Here is a 14,098-nt window from a genome sequence, read left to right on the forward strand (position 1 = left end):
AGTGGTAGAGGCTGGTACAATTACGACATTTAAAAAGCATCTGGATGGGTATATGAATAGGAAGGGTTTAGAGGGGTATGGACCAAGTGCTGGCAAATGGGACTAGATTAATTTACAATATTTGGTAGGCATGGATGAGTTGGACCAAAGGGTCTGTTTCCGTGCTGTACATCCCTATGACTCTATCCACATTGCCTTTTCTTGGTAGCAAAAAGATTCAGAGATATATAGCATAGAAACAGACCCTTCGGTCCAACTCGTCCATGCCCACTAGATATCCCAACCCAATCTAGACCCATTTGCCAGCACCTGGCCCATATCCCTCTAAACCTTTTCATGTTGGAAGGCTGCATTATGTTAGTTGTAATCTAATAAGGCTGCATCCAAGAAATTTCAATTACATATTCTTCAAAATTCACATTTTTTTTAAGAGTGGCGGTCAGTCTGTGAGGATTATTTTGTTGAATTTTCTTTTACTCTCTGGTATTTTAAATACATTCAGTTTAAGATTAAAATAAAAATAATACAGGATGAAAAAAAATTAACAAAAAAAATAATACTTGTTCTGCAAAATTTGGATTCAATCAAAAGGCCACGCACAATGGCCTAGGAGGCTGCATGCGGCCTTAAGGTTGTAGGTTCCCCACCCCTGCTCTAAACTTTTCCTATTCATATACCCATCCAGATGTCTTTTAAATGTTGCAATTGTACCAACCTCCACCACTTCCTCTAGCAGCCCATTCCATACACATACCACCCTCTGCGTGAAAAAGTTGTCCCTTAGGTCCCTTTTATATCTTTCTCTTCTCACCCTAAACCTATGCCCTCTAGTTCTGGACTCCCCCACCCCAAGGTAAAGACTTTGTCGATTTATCCTATCCATTCCCCTCATGATTTTATATACCTCTATAAGGTCACCTCTCAGCCTCTGACGCTCCAGAGAAAACAGCCCCAGACTATTCAGCCTCTCCCTGTAGCTCAAATCCTCCAATCCTGGCAACATCCTTGCAAATCTTTTCTGAACCCTTTCAAATTTCACAGCATCCTTCCGTTAGGAAGGCGACCAGAATTGCAGGTAATATTCCAAAAGTGGCCTGACCAACATCCTGTACAGCCGCAACATGACCACGCAGACAGCTCAGTGACTTGCCAGATCATTTCCATGGGCGGTTGAGAGTCAATCACAGTGCTGTTGGCCAGGCAGGATAGAGAAGTTTAGATTACATTACAGTGTGGAAACAGGCCCTTCAGCCCAACAAGTCCACACCGACCCGCCGAAGCGCAATCCACCCATACTCCTACATTTACCCCTTACCTAACACTACGGGCAATTTAGCATGGCCAATTCACCTGACCTGCACATCTTTGTGACTTGTGGGAGGAAACCGGAACACCCGGAGGAAACCCACGCAGACACGGGGAGAACGTGCAAACTCCACACAGTCAGTCGCCTGAGGCAGGAACTGAACCCGGGTCTCTGGCGCTGTGAGGCAGCAGTGCTAACCACTGTGCCACCGTGCCGCCCGTAAAGTAGATTCCCCCGAGGGAAATCAGCAACCCTCTGGGGTTTTGATGACAATCTGGTATTTTGATGATCATTACCAGTGAGGATAACAGCTCATATCAGATTTAAGGGGAGGCTGGGTTGTTCAGTATTTTTAAGACTAGATTTAGGAAGATTCTTTAGCAATAAGGGAGTCAAGAATCAAACGGAGCAGACAGGAATGTTGTGTCAAATCTAGATCAACTAGGTCAAATGGTGGAGACAAACAAAAAACTCCAGATGCTGGAATCCAAGATAGACAGGCAGGAGGCTAGAAGAACACAGCAAGCCAGGCAGCATCAGGAGGTGGAGAAGTGAATGTTTCAGGACTGAAGAAGGGCTACACCCGAAACGTGGACTTTCCCACCTCCCCATGCAGCCTGGCTTGCTGTGTTCTTCCAGCCTCCTGCTTCTCAAATGGTGGAGCAGGTTTTAGGGGGCTGAATGGTCCACTTCTGCTCTTAATTCATAAGCTTATTGCAACTCTTAAACCACCCTGTCTTTGAACTTTCTCAGTGTTATTTCAGAGTCACTGGGTTGAAATTCTTGAACTGCATTCCCAACTGCATTTGGATGTACCCACACTGAGTGGACTGCAACAACTGAAGGCATTAGCTCACCACCAACACCTCTTGAGGGCAACTAGGGATGAGCAATTAATGCTAGTCTTGTAATTGACTTCCAAATCCCACGAATGATTGAATAAAAACCTTAGGACAGCATTAGCATAGAACCCAATCAAACAGCCCTCTGAAGTCTCACTCAAGTAATATCCCTCTACGATTTAGAAATACATTCCTAAAGAAAAGTATGTTTTTTCTGATTTCAGGGAGGTTAGAACTATGAAAATAGTTGAGGGGAAAAATGACAAATTTTACTTGATGTAATAATCGTCAAGCCTACAGCATGAAGAATTATCAACTTAAAAAGACAATGAGCCATAACAAATCAATTGGAAAATTTGATGCCGATACAGGCAGTTAAATTAAGAAAATCCATTGTTAAAGCACATTGGTTAATGGCATCCAATCTTATCAAAACATCTAAGAGAAACCTCTCCGCAAAAAAACCTTAGAAAATACTACTATTTTCACACTCAGGAGTTCATTTGTAAAGCTGAACTGTTACTTCTATAGTAACAAAGGCACATCTGCCAGTTTCAAATGGTGGCGACCTTACTCATTTTCACAATCCAAAAAGATAGTGATCCAACTCAAGACAATGGCTAAGAAAGTGCGCAATTTTAATGGGAGGGTGGAGCAGGGTGCTTAGGATGAGCACATTGGGTCCAGACATTATCATAAGCTCCAGACAATTTTAACTTTATTTAGTATCAAAATACAGAGGGGTCAAGGCATTCCAGCCCACAGTTCACTGCAAGTAGCAACACAAGTGGATAAGGTGGTCAAGAAGGCATTTGGCATGGATGGAGCATAGAGTATAAAAATTGGCAAGTCATGTATCAAGCTTTTAGTTCGGGATATTATGTACAGTTCTGGTTGGCACACTACCAGAGGGATATGGAGGCTTTGGAAAGGGAACAGCAACGATTTACCAGGATATTGCCCGATTTGGAGAGTGTTAGCTATGGAAGAGATTGGACAAACTTGGGTTTCTTTTCACTTGAAAGTCAAAACATGAGCGGTGACCTGACAGAAGTTTACAAAACTATGAGAGGCAAGGATAAAATGAATATTTGGAGTCTTTTTCCCAGGGCAAAAATTCCAATTTCTCGGGCATATAAGTTTAAGGTAAAAGGGAAAAGTTTAAAGAAGAGGTGAGGGGGATTTTGTTTTTACACAGGGGCTGATAAGTACCCAGAATGCACTGCCAGGAGAGGTGGTCGAGGTAGATACAATAGCAATGTTTAAGAGGCATCTTGACAGATGCATGAATAGGCGTGAAGAAAAAAGGATACAGACCGTGGGCGGCACGGTGGCTCAGCAGTTAGCACTGCTGCCGAACAGTGCCAGGGACCTGGGATCGATCCCAGCCTCGGGCAACTGTCTGTGTGGAGCTTGCACATTCTGCCCGTGTCCACGTGGGTTTCCTCCCACAGTCGAAAGATGTGCAGGTGAGATGAACTGCCCATGTTAAATTGCCCATCGTGTTCAGGAATGTGTTAGTAGGGTAGGGGAATGGGTCTGGGTGGGTTACTCTTCAGAGGGTCGGTGTGGACTTGTTGGGCCGAAGGGCCTGTTTCCACACTGTAGGGATTATGTGATTCTACTTTGAGGCAAGGGGCTTTTAGTTTATAAAGGTATGATGTGTAGGAGCAGACTTGGTGTGCCAAAGGGCCTGTCCTTGTGCTGTGCTGTTCTTGAACGTTTGCAATAAGTTATGTTCCAAAGTGAAAAGGGAAATGGCACTGCGAAACCATGAATTTGGTCCCTGACATAAGAGACAGGAGGAGGAGAAGGACCCATGGACTGTCAGTCTAACGATGGCTGATCTAACTTTGGCTCTAACTCTAACATCCTGCCCGCACACCGGCCCCACGGAATTTGCTTGCCTGCTGTACAGTTTAGAAGTTGTTCCATTTCGACTTTGTATCCGTTCAGTTATTCAGCCTCCCACAAACAATTCCAGCCAGAGCTGGGTGGGTGCGAGAGCAAGGAAGGAATAATTTTTCCTCCTGAAATCAGCAGGAATCCTCCTGGCTTGGGACCAAACAAGGCTCAGTGAGTCACTCGGTAGAACGGAATTTGAGTTTATCTTGAAATAAAGGAGTCTTGCACTCATCATGACAGACGCGAGAATGTCACACTTCAAAGGGCACACCAACCTATACCGTATGAGAAGCAAGGTACTGACTGGCTGGCAGACCAACTTTGATTGGGCAAGGTGTTGCCATGGAGGAGGAGCATTTTCTCAGCTGAAGAAAGGGTGCAATGGTTAGATTAAGCAGGTTGCAGGAAGGAGAATATTTAAAACACCACACATATTAATAACAACAGCACGGACAAGTTGAACAGAACAGGCTTCAATGCAAAAACAATGTAAAAAAAAGTGTCACGCAATTTGGGATTTAATAGGCAGAAAGCCAGGTGACCAACACCAATATCCCTGGGAAGTGGTGAGGAGTGGCAGAAGAAAGCAACCTTTGAATTTAACTCCGAGATTCTACATGGCATGGGAAATGTATCTATTCACATTTTCTACAAAAAGTTAATTCATTGTGCAGTGTGCTTCAAGATGTTCTGGTGAGAAAGTTTTGTCATCACTTCCAGCAAAGAAATAATCTAAGTCAATGTTTTCTCTGATGTCCAGTTAAGATCGTATCGACAGCCAAGCAAGCCACTAACGTCAGCCTTCTGGTCTCCAGCACTAGCAGAGAGTAAACTCACAGCTGGCAGCCAAATCCCAGACACAGACACAAATTAATTAAAGGAATACAGCATTTTCACTCTCTCATGTCTATAAACAGCGATTTGACAGCAGGAAAAATGTTGAAACAAAGTACAAGTCAAAAAGCAGATATCTGTTGTGTTTTTTGGCAAACGATAGAATCCCTAGTGTGGGAAGAGGCCATTGGGCCCACTGATTCTGCCCACTGAAGAGCATCCTATCCAGTCCCACCCCCCCACCCCCCCCAATCTATCTCTGTAATCCTGCATTTCCAATGGCTAATCCACCTGGCCAGGACATCACTGCAGAGCAATTTAGCATGGTCAATCCACCTAACTTGTACACCTTTAGACTGTGAGAGGAAGCCAGAGCACCCAGCAGAAATCCACAAGGATACGGGGAGAACATGCAAACTTCACACAGACAGTCACCCAAGGCTGGAATTCAACCCTGGTCCCTGGTGCTGTGAGACAGCAGTGCTAACCATTGAACCACCCCTAATATTGTGGGATTATCTTCCCATGCAACTCCAGATTGACCGCAATGGTTGATTCTCAACTGCCTTCTGCAGTGGCCTTGCCAGCAATGAGTACACATCATGAAAGGAGAATAAACTAATCCTTTAATATCCTCTACAAGCTGTCAATCAAATTGGAGATATACAACCCTCCTACTAGGATGGGAGGTTTTCAAAATGCGCCACTTCTGTTTAAGAAAGGATGGCAACAGAAGTCAGCAAGTTATGAGCTAATTGACTTTACATCTGTCATTGGCACAATGCACCCATTCCTATTTCCTACGTTAAAGTAGCCAAATTTTAATAACGATGTCATGGCAGCATTAAGGGCTAGGTCAACAAACAACTACTGAAATAGTCTAAATTTCCCTTTTGGCTTCGTTTATAAGATAGCTCATTTCCACAAGATGCACACATTACGCCTACTTTTTCCTTCCTGTGTGAGACATTTTACATTTGCCTGCACAATTGTGCCACTGTTCTTGAAACTTCTATACAACCCGTTCTGTCCGTACTGAGAGGCCTGTTTTGATTGAACTGCTTCTTTCAGAATCACATTCAAGTTACATCCAGATAACTCCTCCTTTACATCGTCACCAACTTCCTGATCAACTGAGCTGGCAAACAGCATCTCACTGGTGTTTCATATTGAAACTCAACCAAACTATTTTGAGAAATCCCCCAACATAATACAGCAAGATCCTAAAGGAAACCTTTTGTGGGGCAGCAGTGGTGGTGGTGGGGAGGGTGGAGGAACTGACTGACAGGCAAAATGAAACAGTCAAATGCATTTCACTGGATCATGACAAGACATAATAACACATACTGTGGCAAGTAACTCACCTCCTAACTCCCCAAAGCCTGTCTATCATCTACAAGGCACAAGTCAGGAGTGTGATGGAATACTCCCCAATTGGCTGGATGAGTACAGCTCCAACATTCAAGAAGTTTGGTACTATCCAGGATAAAGCATCCCACTTTATTGGTGCTACATTCACAGGCATCTACTCCTTTCACCGTGGTGCTCAGCAGTAGCAATGTGTGCTACCTACAAGGTGCACTGCCGAAATTCACCAAAGATCCTTAGACAGCACCTTCCAAACCCATGACCACTTTCATCTAGAAGGATAAGGGCAGCAGATACTTGGTACACCACCACCATCAAGCTCCCCTCCAAGCTACTTACCATCCTGATTTGGAAATACATCGCCGTTCGTTCACAGTTGCTGAGTTAAAATCCTGGAATTCCCTCCCTAATAGCATTGTGGGTCAACACACAGCAGGTAAATTGCAGTGGTTCACAAAGGCAGCTCACCTCCACCTTCTCAAGGGCAACTAGGGACGGGCATTAAATGCTGGCCAACCAGTGATGCACATGTGACACAAAATGAATTTTTTTTAAAAAACTACATAATATGCTTTTAGATTAGGTGAGCAAGGAGGACATTCCAAATCTCAGGCCAAAGGCAAATGAAAGCATGGCCATCGATGGCAGAATGATTGAAGAGAGCATTGAGGGTGACAAGTGGCCAGAATGATAGAGCATAAATATCTTGGGCTATAAAGCTGGAGAAGATTAGAGACACAAGGCCATTTCCTTAGTCACTGCGTGGCCTGCTCCTAGTTTGTATGTCTTTATGTTGTAAGTGCGTTAGGAGTTTTGACCCCAACGGGGTGTTTTACGGGAGGCAGCAATGCTTACATTACCTCCTGTACCGCAAGAAAGTGGGCATGGATATCGGAGTATTGAAGAATCCAATAGACATTAGCTACAACTAATTATTATGCACAAAGTTTACATTCCTCGGGCACACAAGCATCCAGGCTAATATTAATCTACTAGGTTACAGCTGAGGAGCAGTGGAGTGTATTCAAGGGATCCAAGTTAGGAAGAAACATGAGATGGTTCTCTCAGGTCACATGTTAGGATAGAAATGGTAATATAATGAGCATAAAGGCATACTGATCATGATAGTTAACACAATGAGAACAGCCGAATCATTTTAAAAGGAGGAAAACTGGCAGAGTACATAACATAGTTTAGCCATAAACCAATGAAATGTAATGGCTCTGCATCCAGCAAGCCAGTGGGCTATCGGAAGATAACCATGTGAGTTCTACTGTGCAGACAGGATGGGAAATGGAAGGAGAGTGAGCGAGCATGAAAGTGAGCATGGGAGAGAACGAGACAGCGCAAGAGAGCGAGTGAGATAGCGCAAGAGGGCAAGGCAGCACAAGAAGGTGAGACAACGCGAGAGAGAGAGACAGCGAGAGAGAGAGTGGTACAGCGAGAGAGTGAGAGTGCGAGAGAGAGCGTGAGAGCGAGAGTTAGCGAGAGCAAGAGCATGAGCGAGTGAGTGAGCTAGCACAGACCTTAGCTTGAGAATCCTCTCCCCCACCACACCCAACCTTGTCCTTTTTGCCCAAAGACCTGCGGCTCCAAGACCTTTCCTGTTGAGTCAATACGAGGACACCCGAAATACGAAGCCTGGCTGATATCAGCCCTGTTTTGTGGGACCGATGGCAATGATAAGGCCTCCTTCATGCATGACAAAACCCTGGCAGGAGAGTGACGGGTAAAGGCAAGATTGAGCTGATCGTGAGCCACAATCTTCAAATCTGAGTGACCCGATAACTTCAGTACAATTCCACAAGACCCATGGGATCATTATAAGGCAGCATCTGCTTCACAGTTGTAAACATTAAGCAGTTAAATCAAGAAAAACTGAAGGCAGATGCACAGGTAGCATGAGGAAGCTATTTCCTTCACTGCAGCTGCAAAGTTAAATAGAACACAACATTTAATTTCCTGATAATCCCTCCTTTCCCAAGTCTAAATTGAAAGCTGATGTTTAGACCTTTTGGTGGACATCAATGAATCATAAGTATTGATTGGTTGATTGATTATTGTCACATTTACTGAGTTACAGTGAAAAGTCTTGTTGTACATGCTCTACAGACATGTCATATCATACAAAGTGTATCAGGGTCGCAGAACAGAGTTCAAAATACAATGTTATAGCCACAAAAGAGAGAGAGAGAGAGAGAGAGTGAACCAACATTAACGCTTGAGAGTCACAGAGTTGTACAGCATGGAAACAGACCCTTTGGTCCAACCAATCCATAAAAGGCACTTGGATGGTTAAATGACCAGTAGACAGCCAGGAACAGGCAGGTGGGACTAGTTGAGGTCCATTCAAAAATCATGTTAACAGCAGGGAAAAAGCATTCTTGAATCTATTCAGACATGTACGCAAACTTTTATATTTTCTACCTGATGGAAGAGGCTGGAAGAGAGTATAACTGGGATGGGAGGCATCTTTGATTATGTTGACGGCTTTCCAGCAGGTAGTGTAGACAGGCGCAGTTGATGGAAGGCTGGTTTGCATGATGAATTGGGCTGTGTTTGCATCTCCCTGGAGTTTATTTCGGTCTTTAAGGAGCAGTTGCCACACCAAGCTGTGATACATCTGGGTAAGATGCTTTCTATGGTGCATCTATAAAAATTGGTAAGAGTCAGTGTGGAGATGCTGAATTTCCTTAGCATCCTGAGGAAGAAGAGATGTTGTTGTGCTTTCTTGATCATTGTGTTAATGTGGGTGGACTAGAACAGATTGTTGGTGATCGTCACTTCCAGGAACTGGATGCTCTCGACTGTCTCGACCTCAGCACTACTGACCCAGACAGGGGCATGCCCTCCACTTCACTTCCTAAAGTCAATGACCAACTCCTTTGCTGATGTTGATGGAGAGATTGTTATCTTTACGTCAAGCCACCAAGTACGCAACTGTGTTCCTATACTCTCTGTCTCATCGTTGTTCGAGATCCGACCTACAGTGGTGGCATTATCAGCAAACTTGTAAATGGAATTGGGGTGGAAATTGGCCACACACTCATGAGTGTTTAAGGAGCACAGTAAGAGGGTTGAGTACGTAGCCTTCTGAGACACCAGTGTTTAGGATTATGGTGGAGGAGGTGTTGTCACCTATTCTTACTGATTGCGGTCTATGGGTCAGGAAGTTGAGGATCCAGTTACAGAGGGGGGAGGCTGAGACCTGGGTCTCAGAATTTAGAGATGAATTGTTTGGAGTTATGGTGTTGAATGCTGAACTGTAATCAATAAGAAGGAGCCTGTGATCCAGGTGTTGCAGGGATAAGTGTAGGGCCAGGGTAATGGCTGTGGACAAATTGCAAAGCTTCACAGCAATGTGGAAGGCTGGAGGTGAAGTGAGTGACGATCAACTTCTTGAAGCACTTCATAATTATAGAGATCATAGCTACCGGGCGGTAGTCATTGAGGAACGTTGCGTGGGATTTCTTTGGCATCACATGATGGTGGTCTTGAATTGAATTGAATTTATTGTCACGTGTATCGAGGCACAGTGAAAAGCTTTGTCTTGCGAGCAATACTGGCAGATCACAGAGTTAAGTAGCATAGATAAGTAAATAATAAGTAAACAGCAGCAAAAACCAAAACACAGGTACAGGCGAATGCTAAGAGTTTGTGAGTCCATTCAGTATTCTAACAACAGTAGGATAGAAACTGTTTTGAGGCCGGCTGGTGTGTGTGTGCATGTGTGTGTGTGCGTGTGTGTGTGCGTGTGTGTGTGCGTGTGTGTGTGCGTGTGTGCGTGTGTGTGTTCAGGCTTCTGTATCTGGTCTTCTTGAAGCATGTGGGGACTTCAGATCATAGTGAGGAGAGGTTAAAGATGTCAGTGAATACTTCTGCCAGCTGGTCCACACAGGTTCTGAGTGCACAGTCGAGGACTCCATCTGGGCTTATTGCTTGCTGTAGGTTCAAGCTGAAGAAGGTCAATCTAATGTCTGCGATGGTACCTTTCTGCTTTGATAAAAACTAAGACTGGCAGCAGGTTGGAAACAGTTCCTGTTACTGGCTCAACGTAATTGTCAAATTGGAGTATCATATGATTGCCCATTCAGTCTAAAAACAGGATGGGCCTGTTTTTAATTTTTAACTAAACTACTTTCAGAGTAGTGAATCACAGAACAATTCCTACTCTATTTGTTGATTCACTTAAAATATCGCAGATTGACTTTTAATTCCATTCTTGTGACTCATTCCTATTTCTGGGAAAAGAGAGCATTTTTTTGTTGCCAGAATGCAAACCAAAGACTAAGGTTAACTTACTAATTTCCTGTTTGTAAATCATTTGTTATTTGTAAAGTAAGGACTTGAAGTCCCACCGTAAAACTGATAAATCGTATCTTTGGTAGGTAAGGGCAGTTTGGACTAGTTTAAATTTAACTGGGAATAGCAATCAATCAGTCACAGTTTACTAGTGGGTGAGGGTGTAGTGGCAAGCAAACCATCTGCACGAGGTACAGCAGAAAATAAACATTCAAGTTTCATCCTTTTACACTAGCAACAAGGCTGGGAAACCATCTGTCCAGCCTCTATTCAGCACACTTAACGGACTTCAATGACTAGGCAAATAACCATTTCAGTGCAGTCACCAAGTAGCAACAGTGCTCAAACACAAACACAGAAACATTGCCAGAAACGCACACATCTATACGCTATTTAGTGCCGCTCGCAATTAAAAATGAAACAATTAAAATTTACAGCGCAATTCACAGTACTACAAAGAATGGAAGAGCAGGATAGCTTCGAATCAACCAAAAATGTCTGATCCAAGTCGGCTTCAATACACTCCTGCAACTAGCAAGACTTTTTTGAAGTTCAATGGGTCTAGGAAAAAGTGATCGACAACAGTGCAATAGACCCAAAGTGTGCATCCAACCAACAATATCAAATGCAAGCTAGCAATGCATGGAAGCACTTTGCTTTGCAAATATTCCAGAGCACTTGTATGGCCTAGTACACCAAATGCTCTGCTCAGGACTGTAAGTAACTGCAGAACGTTGTGTGCACAGCCCAGGCTATCACAGAAACCAATCTCCCATCCGAAGACTCCATTTACACTTCTTATTACTGCAGAAAGGCTGCCATCATCATCAAAGATCCTTCACCCTGGTAATACTCTCTCCTAACCTCTTCTGTCAGGCAACAGATACAGAGGCTTGAACACATGCACCAACAAATTTAAGAACGGCTTCTTCCCTGCTGTTATTAGAGTGCTGAATGGACCTCTCTAATTTCAAATCTAACACTGACCCTGCTTTTGTGCACCTTCTGTGCGGTTGGAACATGTCTGCCTCGCTCCATATATGCACCCTATGATCTGTATGCCCTTGTTTGCTATGAACTCCCTGTACTGCTGGCAAAACAAAACTTTTCACCGTACCTGGGCACGTGACAACAATATATCAAATTAAATTGAAGCTTAAGATGTGCATTGCAATCTAATGCAATGGAACTGACACTCAAAAGCATTAAAACAAAGAACTGCTGGAATTTCTCCAAGGAGGTCCTCCAGAGTACCTGGACAAAATATTTTGTACAAAAGGCTTTCTTTGAATATTTTCAAATTAACTTGTTCAGAGATGTTATGACACATCTCTGGAGCAGGTGGGACTTGAACCTGGGTCTCCTGGTTATTTTTTGATGTTAAGGGAAAGCCCCCACTTCTTCCCAATATTAAAGTTAAATGTTTGAAGGTGGAAATACTTAATTTGTTTGGCAGCAATTGTGAGAAACAGAATCAATGTTTCATGTCTGTGATGCTCCGTCAGGTGTTCAGATGAAAGGTCACAAACCTGAAACATTAACTGTGTTTCTCTCTTGACACAGATGTGGCCAGACTTCCTGAGCATTTTACAGGATTTTTCTGTTACTGTTTCAAATTTCCAGCATCCGCGGTTTTTTTTTATTAAGAGTTTATACAATTGGCGAAGTGAAGCTTTGAGCATTAAACACAGTCCACTAGGACAGAACTTAGTTGCTGCACCTTGGAGCCAGTCAGACTGAGTCAAGTCTGTAATGATCAGCCAAGTTTTAGGTTGGTAACTGTAATAAATTACAAACTAAAAAGGATACTTTTACTAAATTATACACTGGTGACTGTTAATTTTACAATTTTGCACAGACAACATATACTTATTTCTGCTTTGTCAATTCACAACTTAGCTCATTATAAGGCATTTATTTTAGAGAAAAAATATTTTCAAGATTGCTCTGCTCCCTCTATCACAAACAGAGGTTTCCAGGCAGCCATTCATAGTTTTGGAGCAAATCTATAAAATCACATTCTAGGATACACTCTTACAACTTGATCTGAACTTCCCAGAGCTCATCCGAAGTAAAAGTCAGCACCCTTGCATTGAGAAAAATTATGATAACACAAGTCTGATCAATTACTGCTCATCACAGAACCCATAAGTATGTATTTGATCTGTTTTCAAAGCACAACATATCCTAAGGTGATTCTTAAGGTAAACCTTGGGTGGTGATTTATACAAAAAGAGCAACCTTTAGAACACACTGGCAGTAAATCAAACCATTAAGAATGATTAAAGTCTGTTTTGTTCTTCATAATATATTGCAGCTGCATACAAAAGCAACCAGCACTTGCAATTTGTGAAAATTATTCATATTCCAATACACAAATAACCACAAAGACAATGTGAAATAGGGAGGGTGCCTAGTAACTGTTACTTATCCACACTCTGGGCACAAATTGATGCCTATCCTGTAAATGAAGTTTTAGAAATTGTGTTTTAAACACTAGAGCAGAATTTCCCAAAATGGGAACTGGAAACCTGAGTGGGGGTCATGAGTTTCGAGACTGTAACAGTCACTCCCAAATATCCTCATCCTGCTTTCATGGGTTTTCTCCAGACACTGCTACCAGCCACATTGAGGGGACCTGACAATTTTTAAGCTTTGGGAAAGAATTTGTCAAGTGCTGCGCTAGTCATAAATAGTTTGCTCATGATAGTCTAATGTAACACCTCAGAACCACTGAGCATTAAATACCTCTTGAAAACCTTAACTGATGCACATGTTGCAAACTAGTACCAATGTAAAGAAGAGTATCAAAACTCAGAATGGAGAAATGTACCAGGTACATGGGAGGACTTGCGAAGCACTGGGTCGTGTACCTATCTCTGATACAGAAGCTCTTGGTACAAGTTCAATCTCAAAACTTGACAGCCAAGGTTGGGGTATTCTTAACGCAACCAAAACAGTTTGAGCATCAACCTGCAACTCCTTCCAACACAGCCCAATGGCAGGTGGTAAGAGTGTGACACAGTCCTAGTTAACCACGTGAGGTGCCCCCTTTCCATCGGTCCGGGCTACAATCTATATGTAAACGCACATGTTTCCACAAGACTTCCCCAGGGGCCAGCAACACACTACCACTGACGCAGCACGACAGAGAACTCAAGAGAGTAACAGCCCATATATTAAAAAAGATGGACTTATCAAAGAATTAATTTTAATAACTTTTTTAAAATGTGCATTTTCATTTTGGAATATCTGTCTTTTAAGGCATATCAATTTCAAAATTACAGTGCTTTTAAAATTTGAAATGTCTACAAAAGAAATGTTGCAAATACCTGCACTCAATAAAAATATAGCAATATTGTAAATATTTGTGTGGTCCAAAAATGCCAATATTACACATATTATACTAAAATATGAATATTACAAATATTTGAAGTGCAAAACAATACTGATGTTGCAAATACCTGCACTCAGGTATCAATATTGCAAATATTTGTGTGGTCTAAAAATATTAACAATTACACATACGTGTACTAAAATA

At 42.7% G+C, this 14,098-nt stretch overlaps 1 protein-coding gene across 3 annotated transcripts in view; it reads right to left on the minus strand.

Moving 5' to 3' along the window:
- The window catches only part of atp10a (ATPase phospholipid transporting 10A), a 369,418-nt gene that overhangs the window by 166,867 nt on the left and 188,453 nt on the right, over nt 1-14,098 (minus strand). The window lies entirely within an intron of this gene.

The sequence above is a fragment of the Chiloscyllium plagiosum genome, unplaced genomic scaffold (assembly GCF_037043375.1).
Source record: "Chiloscyllium plagiosum isolate Xiang-an unplaced genomic scaffold, Cpla_swu_hap1 HiC_scaffold_6, whole genome shotgun sequence".
NCBI lineage: Eukaryota > Metazoa > Chordata > Chondrichthyes > Orectolobiformes > Hemiscylliidae > Chiloscyllium > Chiloscyllium plagiosum.